Genomic DNA, 13,408 nt, shown 5'->3' on the forward strand with positions numbered 1-13,408 from the left:
ATACAGTAAAACTTTACCGAAACTGGTTTTTAGATTTAATACTTAAATTTTATTTGACTAATGTATGCAACCAGTCAAAATTGACTGCTAAATATTTAGATATGCATCCACGCACACCCGTTATCACCAGTGTATGACTACTCCCTGTCCCTCTATCCTAAGGAAAGGGAGACCAGAGCATGAACAAAATGTATGTATTAATATAATTATATATCGTATATAGCCAGCATTTGTTATAGGAGAAATGTTGCCTCTAGACAGTAACTTTTACTCATGGGGTATGATTAATCAGCCTTGGAGGTCTGGTCTCAGGTCTCCAAACAGATACTGTACTTTTCTCTACTAGGACATGAAATGCGGCAACAAGGTAGCATAAAGTAGGTTAGTATAGGTTATGCCAATTGGAATTGAGATCAACAATTGTTCATGATCAATCATTGACTGCAGTACAGTATTTGTCGCAAAGCAAGATTTGAATGGATAGGAACACGTAACTTTTTTTTTTTTTATTTCAGAATTGCTGCAAGTGGTGCATGCTCTGGCTGATCAATATTAATCTTGAATGGCTAGGACTAAAATATCCTCTTGGAGCCAAACTGTAGGTAAGTGGAGGAAAGTAACTTTGGTTATATTGTAATAATCTCCAACCAGACCGCCCTTAGCATCGTATGATAATTTATCGATAGTTTTGGCAGGTCTTTGGTAAAACTTAGTATTAGGGTATAAAGATTTGATAGTTATATATTTTGCATGTTAATTTTTTTTTTTTTATAGATGACTGACATGGATTGGAATTTGGTTTTATTTCGAGTTAAGAAAACTAGAAAAGGTAAATTGAGATGGTGGTAGATTAATTTGTGAACAAAAAGTTTAACACCCTCCATAATTAATGGAGAACACGAGTTACGTCTAGTTGTTACTATTGGCACTATATACCTTAGTATAGTGTGGTAGTTATATTTTGTAGGTTTCAGAAAGTGGGGTTACATTACCAGAGCGCACAAGTTGGCAGACGTGAGGAAATTATATTGCAATTGGTAAACTCAATCAACAAGTAAATTTGGGGATAATCTGGAGTTGAGAATCTTTTGGTTTTATCAGATGAATCAAACGTTACCTTTTAAAATGATAAAAGCTTTTTAAGAAAATTTATAGTTAAATGTCATATTGAAGTTGTACCATAAATTATGGGATATAAGTTATTTTGAAACCCTCTAGTATGTATTGAAACCATGTACAGTATTGCAGTGCCAGGGGTGAGGAAACTTGGGTAATTGGTAATAGGGAATTGAGTGGCATTCATAGGTTCTTAACCTAATTCCAAGTGACTTGTCAGTTCTGTTGATTTTTTACCCAGGTCCTTTTAAGGAAACCTATGAAAGTAGGTGATTGACAATTTTCTAAAAGCCATAACTAATACGTACCTTACATTTGTGTACCTGAATTTTGTAAGTGAATGAGAAGCTTCTGTACATTTATGATAGTTAACTCTCTCCTCCCCCAGACATTGTATGAGACCTTATTAGCTTCTGTATGATAAGTCATTTTCAAACAGATCTTTAAAATATATAAAAGAACTAGTACTCAACTCAAAAGATGGAACAGAATAGGTTCAATTGTTATTGGAAAGTTTTTAATAAATCTACAGATTACTTAATTCTAATGGCTTTAGCTAGCCCAGTCAGTGCCCCTGTTTCAAATTAGGAGTGAGACTGACTTAAGACTTTAGTATTAATTGTGAAGTGGTAGGCTCACCTATTGGGTAACATTGTCTAAAGCATAACATGGTATAGAATGAGATTTCTATTTGATAGATAATTTAATTGGGAGGTAACAAAAAGGTTTTTTAACCAGTTGTAGGGTAGTTTTTGTCTTAGGTAATGAAGTACATTTTAAGTTTCATCTTGTATCATTGGCAAATTTTTAAGACTGCAGTAATTAAAAATCTTGTATAAACTAATTAGTTCATGATTTTCAGATACTTCCACAATGGTATGGATGCAGAGGGGTTCGTGGTGAACTGTTTTTGGTACTACACTTGATCACATCTGCAGATGACAAGCTGATGATTATTAAAAAGTATAGACTGTAGCCTTCATTGCTGTTTTCAGCTGAATTTTTAAAGTATCTTCAGGATGACATGCAAGGTAAAGGCGCAAGTCTAGGTAGAAAAATATGGTTAGTTATTTCATTTCAAGACTTGTATGGTACTAAATAATGACACTTCTTTGTGGATTTAAGATGTGTAGTATAAGTGGTGTCTATTTCAGATATGCAGTAGTTATATTGGCAGGTTAAATTTCAGTACCAAATATTTTCTGACAATATTCTAAAATCCAATAAGAAAAATAATCCTAAATTATACCTAAATTAAAGGCATGTTAATAATGGTAACCTTTTTACTTTAGTCTTTGTAGCTCAGTAGGCTAATTTTGATGATTGGTGAAAGTTTATTGCATAAGAAATTTAGTCATAAGGCTTTCAGAAGTTATCTTTGATTCTAATATTGATAATCTTATAGCTATAAAGTTAGTGTCAAATATAGGTGGAAAACTTTTCAACTTCAAAGGTATTGCAAAATCTGATGCTTCCAGAGGTTAGTGGGAAAAAAAATGACAAAATTAAGTGCATTTTTAGAGATGAAAGCACTGCAGTTAGTGTAGACCTGGGACACTTACATTAGGTATATTTTTTAAGGTAACTTGGGTGCTGCTAAATGCTAACTTTACTTCTTGGAGTAAGATTGAAGCCCGTGTGTGGTCCCATTGTTAGTTTCATGAGAATTTTCCACATTTGTAGGAGATCCTCAAAGGGGAGGTGTCATGGAGGTTAGGTTGTCTTCATGTGTGGGACTTAACAAATTTATGGGAGGATTCATGATAGAAAATTTTATCTCAATCTGTGGGAGATTATGGGTTGCTTCTATTTACTAATGGGATGGCCTTAATCTGAGTTTCAAATTGGTTGCTTCTGATGAACATTCACACAAGTCACCCTGGTTAATTCTTCTTAATGAGATTAGGCCTATTAATTTTCAATTTGTTGAAGTGATGAAGGGGTTAAAGGCTAAAAATGTCTCTGCGGATGTAACTGAAAACTCGCACAAGTTTATTCAATGAATAAGGAGAGAATTGACCAACTATTGAATTGGGAAATGTAGAGCTGGGAGAAGTGCAGAGGGTGGAGGGGCCAGTGGTGGAGATATGGAATAAAAGGAGTAAAGCAGGCATTGAAAGACTAAATTGTAAGGTGCCAGGTCCCTCGTTTAAATTGGAATGGTCAAGATACCAGCTACACAAGTGGGAGGAATGGGTGCTGAATTTATTTGGGATGACTAAATGCTATGGATGCTGCAATATAGGAAGTTTCAATAATGTCTTGTCTGAGTGAGTTGAATTTAATCAGAAATCTCTCATGGGGTGTGGTAACTAGAGAGAAATTTGACTAAGCATGGTTTGAAGGCTTTCAGAGGGTACTAAATGAGCTTGTAAAGATTGGGAAACTGCAGTATAGATTGAGGGGAAAGTTCATAGGATACCATCTTTATAGTAAAGCTACAGGATTAGAGGTTAGAGGAGAACCAGAGACTTCTGTGCCTTTGTAGATACAAGAAAGCTTATGACAATATAAAGAGTATGTTCTGGTGTTGTAGTGGTTCACGAACTGTGGCCAGATGTAGCACCCAGACTGCCTAGTGTCTGAATTCTAACCACACTCAAACGTTCACTACACAAAAAGTGGAATACCCTTTGTAGTGGTTTGCGGACTGTGGCCAGAGGTAGCACCCGAACTGCATAGTATCCGAATGCCGACCACAACCCGATGTTCACTACACAAATATACAACGGTGGAATACCCAAAAATCTAGGTAACAGGTCAAGAGAACGGAGCACTGGGCACCACCCCTTGATTTATACTGGGCAAGGGGACCCAGCTAGAACCTGACTTCCCCCTTTGCTTCTCTTGCCTTTTGCTTGTTGATTATAAGTAAAAGTATAAGAACATTAGGTGAAAGGAAATATTATAATTAAAAAACTAAGAAAAAAATGTGGCTGAGAAGGGGAGCACGTTGGTGTAAGGAACTGGAATGAAATTCTGTATTCATAAAAACAAGCAAAAAATTATTTGTAAAGGAAAACTAAAAAAAACTTATGAATACATTAAAATTTCTTTGTCAATTAAAATAATCAAAGGCAAAATTTATCATCCTTTACACTCCAGCTCCAGGATAACAAGAAAAAAAAAATTCTGATTATATAAATTCACATGCTGGGCACTCAAGTTTTCTAAGCCATCTCAAACCAACCACCCATACGAAAATATAAATCTGTGAAAATACTGTACTACAATAATTTTCCTTCAAAGCAACACTGTCTGCCTCAATATTCAGTCCACCATCAGGCTGCAAAGTCACTTAAACTGTCCTAAATTCTGAACTGTATGGCCGCATATGATGTGCAGGTCACTGTGGGCCCACACTAGCAATGTCTGAAAATCTCCAATTGTAAACCTGTACTGTGACAAGATTCCTTTGTCACCGAAAACCTGTCAACAGCAGCAGAGCCCCAAATCTCTCATTCTCGGACCAAACTCGAACGCAGTCACTCTCCTCCTAACATCTGAATTCACTTCTGGGGCCCAAGACCAGATATGCCATTTCAATAGCTCCTGTTAACTATTAATGTTTGACACTTAAAAGTTTGGCTATCTCTGCCAAAAAACTGTTCTATGCCACTTTGTTCACTTGGTTCTGGGGCAAACATTTAAAAAAAAACTGTCCATCACTAAGTTCAAGTATGGAATCACATTTTGTGATCTGGTGATGTGGAGTAGCAATATCTTGAGCCTTGTTGATGTAATCTTGGATACTCAAGTTTTCCAACTGTCTTAGCTCTTTTACAACTGACTGAATACTGACGAAGATCAGTGTCTAATGTCAAAACTTCTCTAATGACATCATCTTCAGTTAAGCCTTGAAACTTGAGTTTATATCTTCACTTTCTCCCGTTTCACCCATTTTGAGCAATGCATCATTTATTTCTATCAAGCGAGATAATCATGTTTTGCGATACATTGAATTCCAGGGACGGATGTACTCTCACTTTTCTATATACTGTACATAATGTACTGTGAAGAATAAACTTCCCTTACACTCCCTACTGAGTGTAGGGGGCTGCTGTCAATATCTGTAAATAAGATAATAACTGATCAAAGGATTTTTTATGCGGACACAGGGATATTTATAAAAAAAAAAATGAGTTTCATAAGACACAATCCACTAAGCTTTCTTAGATACCAAACTAGTTTATTCCACCATAAATCTGGGCAAAAGTTAGTCAAGAGAACTGGGCACCACCCCTCAATTTTTTTTTTTATACTGGGCAAGGAGTCAAAGCTAGAACCTCAAATTTCCCTTATCTCTTCCTGAGTTCCCAGTCTTTCTGCAGTGCTTATACATGGAGTCCTAAATAAGAGGAGCAGTATGCTTTCTACGAAAGATGCATAATTTTTTTTTTTAAGGTAGTTGAACATTAGGAGAGGAAAAAACCTTAAAACTCTAGGCTGGGGGATAGGACGTAGTGTGAAAAAAAAATATATTGAAAGATGCTCATTAGAAACAGAATTAATAAAAAAAAGTAATTAGGTTGACTAATATTTGTGTAATTTTAATAATTTCTCTTGTATATTAGAAAAAAAATCCCTTGACACACTCCAGCCTCTTGAATAACTTCAAAAAACAAAAAATTCTTGTTGGACATTCATAAGAGTTCCATATAAAAAAACATACAATATGGATGGATCTGTAAATAAAAAAATTGTGGGCTGTGGCCCAGAGAACAGTGAGCATCTGTTAACTTGTAAATAATTCTTAATAAGAGTTCTTGGTCAAATGAACAAACTGTTTTCATGTCTAGGCTTCTCTATCGTGAACTAGTTTGTCCTTTCTTGGCTGATGTTCCAACATCTTGCTTTTCTTTAATTGATGGCTCCATAGTGTCATCCTCAGTTGACGAGCACAGTTGTCTCCTTTCCCCATATATTTTTTTTTTTTTTTTTTTTTTAAATTAAGTGTCCTGCACTAATATCCTAAGAATCCTCTAAAGTCGGTCATTTCTTGCCCTCACCTAGCTCTTTAAAAAACGGAAGTGTCCAAACTGCTCTCGCGGCCTATCTTTTCTTTAACAGGCCTCGACACAGGATTCTTAAATTCAGTGTACTAAAGTGACCCAGACTTTCTTTTTTGACAATCAAAACCCTGAAATAAATTTCTAGCACATGATCTGACAAGTGTTGAGGGTACCGGTACTCGTGACAAGATTTGGGTTTATCACATCACCTGGGCATAGCCAGTTATAGTCTGACCAGCAAAGTAAACTGGTGCAGGATTACTCTTGATACTAGTTGGTATTGTTCCCATATTCAAATGCTTGTAAAAGCTGTTCTCTCACACTTCTACTAGACCCCCTACTGCGTGTACGATATTGTTGCAATTACCTTTTAAGAGATTATTTTTTGGGGGGGGAACACTTGAGGCTTACTAAATTTTACCGTTAATATAAATGTCAGTTTTGAATGTAACGTAATTTTCATAACGCACCATAGTTTTTTTTTCAAACATTTCATTGTTGTGTTTGAAGAGGGGACCCTCAATGGCAAGTCGGTTTGGGCAGCAAGCTCGGACTTCGTAGAAGTCTGTGGCGCAGGTTCAATTCCGCACCGGACCAGTCAGAAAGGCGGACACTTTACTATCCGTGTACACCTCAGGATTTTCTGTAATAGACGGATAGGTTTGTGTAAAGCAAATGGGTTTTAAAGAATAATGCACACAAACACGGCCATTCCAACACCTTTTAAAAACATAACTCCTCGCTTGTTTCGAACTGTTGACCTAACTACGCTATGACTCTTCACTACTGGGAGGAAGGGCGATCGTGGCTAGTACAACACAAACATATGCTACCAGAGTCGACGCGATGTCAGGCGGGGCAGCCGGTTGGGACTACGGTCCACCCCCAAAGCCAAAGCAAAGTCATTCAAAAGGTAACACTAAAGAAGGCAACAGTGTTACCCCATACGAATGGGAAAAAACCACGCTAATAGAAGTTTGAAGAGGAAAGCCCGGGAGGGGTTGGGTAGGATTTGTGCACAAAAGATCAACTTGGGGGTGCAGAGTGACAGGGCGCTAAGGAGAGAATAGGCTTAAGGGTAAATATGGATGTGATAAGCTATTCCGAGCAGTAAAGAAGGTAGGGACAGGATAACTTTACATGAAAGCAGAGGCCTAGTTATAAAACCGGTGGAACAGTTTAGGTACTTGGGATTTAAAGTCAGGAGGATGTGAGGCTGAAGTCGAATAGTTTAAGTTGCTGTCAATGAATGAATACTGTAATCCCAATATTAATGGTTCGTATAAACACTTAAATCTAAATTTTAGGGAGCAGAATACTTGGGTAAGAACTGTATAGTATTTGTCGCTGAAGTTAATTTCATTGCCAAAATTACAATGTTCCTACTGATTGTATATATCATAGCAAGTAAGAAATTTTAAGTTGAAGAGCAGATTTGGCATCAACCAAAAAATATATTTTTACTGGAAAAGCCTTTTATACCTGAAGTATTTTACTTTCCGTATAATATGTCACTGCAGGAGGGTTAGTTTCTTTGTTGCAATGAAAATTTTGGTCAAGATTGCTTTCAAATAAGTTTTGTGGTTATGCTATTTGAGAGTTTTAATTTATTTGGCAATTACATACATACATACATACAGTACACCAAGGCACTTCCCCCAATTTTGGGGGCTAGCCTACATCAACAAAGAAACAAAAACAAAAAGGGGACCTCTACTCTCTACGTTCCTCCCAGCCTAACAAGGGACTCAACAGAGTTCAGCTGGTACTGCAGATTATAAAGTTTAAAATGGCTAACCATGTAACAGATGACTTTCCATATTTAATTTTTGTATTAGGTCCTCAAAATTTTGGTAAGTCATTTGGTAAGAAGATAATAGGCTATCTTTATAAAAAAAAATCCATTAAACCTTGGACTGATAACACGAAATTTTTAGTAAATTTTCTTTGTTCCAAAGGCAAAAAGTCATTTCTTGAAGTGAACATGGGTGTAAATAGACTCCATCTCAGACAAAAAACTATCTTGAACATTACTTGTAATCGCGTGATTATAAAATGTTTACCGGTACTTTGATTTTGATTTCAAAGGTATTTCTGAATTTATATGCTGAATGTTTTTGCCAAATGTCTTTTAAAAAGTAAATTTACATTTTTTTTTTTCTTAAAGTTTTCCTTTTATATTTTTAGGACTGCTTTGACTTGTCACAGAATTTTTTTTTCATCTGACTACCTTTTTTTTTTTTTTTTAAAGTTTTCCTTTTATATTTTTAGGACTTTGCTTTGACATGTCACAGAATTTTTGTTCATCTGACTAGTTCATTAACTAAAATGTTTTACCCATTTGCAGCTAGAACGTTACTAGAGTACTAGAAATTTAGGATGGGTAAGTTAGACTACAGGCAGGTTTAGGGAGCAAGCTTGTAATAGTGATCAAAATGCTTTTTTTTATAGGTTTTAGTTCCTGATAGTAAGGAATTAACTTGGATCAGGTAGGCAGGCAAACTAGAAAGTGTATTCTGGTAGACTGCTCTGGTTATGTTAATCTAGTTGGCATAGTTAAAAAATTGAATTGCTAAGTTTGTCCTGTTTATAGAATTTAAGTTTAGTTTGGGCATAACCAACTTCAATGAGTGTGGAATTTGGCCTGAATAGTGAAACTTCTAAATGGCACTGAAAATTTCTGTAAATTTTTCAATATTTTTTATATTTAATCATATTAGTACATATTGATACTTGTAAATCTGATAGTTAACATGTTTGAAATTAATCTGGTTATATTTGGAATTTTTTCAATGTAGGCACAAAAGTTGAGGGGATAGTAATTTCTTCAAATTTTATTTTAGAATGGAATAAAGGGTGGGTTTTTTTTTTTTTAAATTGTAAATTTCAAGTGTTGAGTATAGGTGAACTTGTATGCAATTTTTTTTTTTTTTTCTAGTTTGTTAGGTGATGCTGTTAATTTTTTTTTTATAAGTGTCAAAGGACTTGTAAAGATTGTGATCAGTTGCTACTTTGACATGATTACTCTGCAAATTTCCTTATCAAAAGTTGTAACTCATTGCATTAAACATAAGGCCATCAAAGTACAGTATTCTGTATTTTCATATGAAAAATAATTTTGATAGACAATTTTACAGTTTCTCACTAGCTTACGTTTTAGTTAATCTCCAGCTTTCACTCCCATGAGCTTTATACTGGAAAGTTTAACTTTCGCTAGTATGTGATAAAGTTGTTAGGTAATTCATCTTTTATGCCAGAAATGCTAGGCTTAATTTTCAACTTGACGCTGTTTAACTTGTAATTTCAATTGCTAAAGTGTGTTCGGATGAAATTTGAGTACTTGATTTTTATAAATGTTGCCCCTGTGGTTAAGTATTTTCTGCAGTTTTTTAGTTAGTGCAATATAAGATTAGCTCAGGCTGGAAATATTCAAGCTAACTATATTTAATTGGTATGATTCCAGTGGGACATGTCAGCTTTAAGAAAAATCTTTATCCTAAATTAATTGAAAACTTCATAAATTGAAATTGAAATGTAAGCATTCTTAGGTAATTCATTCTGAAAGGGAAATATTGTTGAATATTTTTGTATCAAAGTGCTGGCATACTATCTTGTCCATAGGTTGAACAGAGCTTTGCTCATGAAAATCATTAGTGGGAACTGCTTGGTATGAGTATATTGGGTTGAAACTTAATTGTCTTGTCTTATTTTAAGTTTTATGTATTGTCTTGTAAAAGGGTAAAATGACTGTATAATTAGTAAATAAAAGAATATCTCAAATGGTTGTTTGCAAAAGTTCCTTGGGGTTCAGATCAATCTAAAGTAAATATATACTGTGACATGTATAGATAGACATTTGGAGAAAACTTCCAATATATGTATTCAGAAATACTGTAAATGAAGGACAATTGGTTTTCCAAATATGGCATTAGAAAAGAAAAATGTTTTTGCAGCTAAAGATTATGAATTCTATTTAAAGCCCGATATCACACATTGAATGTCTTGAAAGTAAGAATGGTTAAAACTTTTTCTTTCAATGCTCATGAAACCTAACAAAGCCTTAAACATAATAAAAAATCAAAATCTGGTGATAAACAGCAAAGATCCTCTTCTAGTAATGTAAATTTTTGGAAATTGAATAAATTTTATTAAAGTTACTTAGGTTATTGACCAGTCAGGCTAGGTTACCAGTAGCCTACACACTGGAGCAACTACTGTCCTAGATTTGAGAAATGTGGAGCAAAAATAAGCTTGTGTAAGAACCTAAAACTGGCACACTTACGGTTGGCAAGGACCAATAGGATACAGTACTCTCAATGTATGTTTCACTGCCATCTAGCCGTCTATTTTGTGCCTTCATCCCACAACTTTATACATGGGTGTTATTATAATCAATGTAAAGATTAAGTGATATGGTACAATTTAAATTAGCACAGTACTGAATTATACCAATCTTTGTTAAAGATTAATGTAATTTGGGTTCCCCTTGCATTTCTTTCAAATTGTTTCAGTAGTTTTCTTAATCTTGCTGCTTGCCATGGCAGTATGAGACTATACTGGGAGTAGGAACAATCTTGCTTCAGAGCCAAAGTTAGTTGCGTACATTTTATTTTATTTCGGATAGACTTAACAGGAAGCTTGAGAGGTCTAAATATTGTAACAGCTCGTTTTATGGTTAGTTTTTGTTCCATACTAGTTCGAACATTCAAGTAGTCTTAACCCTAAAGAATTACTTATTTAAAAATATATTATCTCCACTCATTCAAATTTTCAATCCAATTTTAATTATTTAAGAAGAAAGGTCCTAATCTCTCAAGTCTGTTGAACACTATCAGCTTGAGGTAACCAAAACTAATCTTACTAGGCATTAGTCTGTACAGTACCTTGTGTCCATTTTCTCTTGCTACATTTTACTGGGACCAATTTACCAAAAAAAAAAAAAAATTATCCAAACTAACATACTTTGTCAAATTCAAATTAGAAATTAGCATTAAATTTCAACTCCTGGTGCTCCGAAGCAGGGTCGGAAAATAAGTTGTACAGTATAATTTAAAATTATATCAAACCTTAGTACCTTTAAATGTATAAAACTGAAGCGATAGATTTTCTCATTGGTGGCCCATCCCCTCCAGCAAATCAGGCCTTGCTTTCTGCTGTAGGTGTGACTTTTGGTTGCCCACATGTTTCTAGCTATGCCTCAGAGAATTTCTCTGAGTTGGTTAAGTGGAGCATTTAACTATACTACTCAATAATAATAATGTTTCTTCTACCACCATTTTTAAGGTCGGGTGTCCAACTTAATAGAAAATTACATAACGTATGTAACCTCTAATGGAGTAGCATAGCCTTTCAGGTGCACAAGGTAGATTGGGAAATATTAAATTTCTTTTAATATTTTTATATAGTTAATTATAGACAATAGGATTCTGAACGTTCTATTTTAAGTGCTGCGATATAATTTAAAGTTCTACAAAACCTGTGTAAGTGGCCTTAAAACTCAGAATACAGTACTGTTGATTTATTCATAAATTAAACGAGGAAATTTACCTTAAGCTTAAACATACTTTGACAATAAATGCAAGCTATATAAAACTGCTCAGTTAAATTTTAAATGCAGCTATAATCTGCTTATAAAAATTTAAATATTTTGAAATTTATTTAAACTTTTCTCCATTACTAAAATTATTTCCTTTTTACCTCAGATGTACATACTAGGAGAAAGAAATTAAAAGTAAACAGGAATTTAGAGAGAGCTGCACAGAGACCACAGACTGCTTGGAGAGGAAGAAAGAACACAACTAGGATTGCTGCAGTGTCGAGAAGAGAACGCACAACTGAGATTGCTGCAGAGAAAAAAAAAGTTGGAGATTGCTGCAGAGAAGAAAGAGAACCCAACTGAGAGAATGCTGCAGAGAGAGGAGAACCCAACTGAGAGAATGCTGCAGAGAGAGGAGAACCCAACTGAGAGAATGCTGCAGAGAGAGGAGAACCCAACAGAGAATGCTGCAGAGAGAGGAGAACCCAACTGAGAGAATGCTGCAGAGAGGAGAACCCAACAGAATGCTGCAGAGAGAGGAGAACCCAACAGAGAATGCTGCAGAGAGAGGAGAACCCAACTGAGAGAATGCTGCAGAGAGAGGAGAACCCAACTGATTGCCAACTGAGATTGCTGCAGAGAGAGAAGAGAACAAGAAGAGAACAACCGAGATTGCTGCAGAGAAAAAAAAAGTCGGAGAATGCTGCAGAGAAGAAAGGAGAACCCAACTGAGATTGCAGCAGAGAGAAGAGAACTAAACTTAGATTGCCAACTGAGATTGTGCATTCCTAGTCATGTTCTTTCTTCCTCTCTTAAGCAGAGTTGAGAGAGAACACACAACCAAGATTGCTGCAGAGAAGAAAAAGGGGAACACAACAGAGAGAATGCTGCAAAGAGAGAGGGAGAGAGAGAGAAGAACAATAGTGATTAATTATAGAGAGAGAAGAGAGCATAGAGAAAATTGTAGAAAAAGTCTATATAGATATTGCTGTAGAGAATAAATTTAAATCTTTTTATAGTAGTAATATATTCAGAAAGTAAAAACAAATTATATAATCTTATTTTTATTTTTCCCAATATTATTACCATTACGATACAGTAATTTTCTTAACATTAGAAGAAATTATTTGACGGCTTATAAAGTAACCTGACTGAGGAAAATGGTTTTACTCAGAATAATTTCAATACCCACTTCATGTGAGCTTCAAACCCACTCTCACCAGTTTTCTTCTCCTTCTCACCAGTTATTTTCTCCTTCAACTTCTTTTCATTGCTGATCTTCTCCTTCAACTTCTTTTCATTGCTGCCAAATTCCCCCTTTATCTTGTCTTCCTCTCGTCTTCCTCTCCTATTCACAATCTGCAAAGAAAGAACATTAGTAAAATTAGTTTTAAATTTACTAAAATAAATCTTTGCAATCCTAGTATTTTACCTTCACTCTCCCTGTTCCTGAATATTTTAATGTGCATGGCAAACAATTTGACATGCTCTTTCTTACTCTGATGTTCTTAGTACTTCAGGTTTTCTACCCATAACAAACTAGGATCTTAGACAAGGAAAATTATGTCAATGAATGAAAAATTAACATTTGCAAAGAGCATCTAGATTTGTTACTCAGAAAATGCAAGTCAAAATATCTCGCTAAATGAACAAGAAACTTAAAAGCCCTAAACCAATATTATATTCCAGATTACTATTAAAGCTGGCATTTACCACTTACATTAAAAGAATTGAAGCTAAAACT

General features: G+C 35.0%; 1 long non-coding RNA gene across 2 annotated transcripts; it reads left to right on the forward strand.

The window, feature by feature from the left end:
- The first annotated feature begins 510 nt into the window (after positions 1–510).
- LOC137656113 (uncharacterized) lies at positions 511–12,275 on the forward strand. Of its 2 annotated transcripts, XR_011046947.1 has the most exons (3): positions 511–602; positions 1,979–2,147; positions 11,831–12,275. It is a non-coding gene; the product is annotated as an uncharacterized lncRNA (long non-coding RNA). The 2 variants fall into 2 exon arrangements; XR_011046946.1 differs by lacking the exon at positions 11,831–12,275 and having other exon boundaries at positions 1,979–3,667.
- The last annotated feature ends 1,133 nt before the right edge of the window (positions 12,276–13,408 follow it).

The sequence above is a fragment of the Palaemon carinicauda genome, chromosome 17 (genome assembly GCF_036898095.1).
Source record: "Palaemon carinicauda isolate YSFRI2023 chromosome 17, ASM3689809v2, whole genome shotgun sequence".
Classification (NCBI taxonomy): domain Eukaryota; kingdom Metazoa; phylum Arthropoda; class Malacostraca; order Decapoda; family Palaemonidae; genus Palaemon; species Palaemon carinicauda.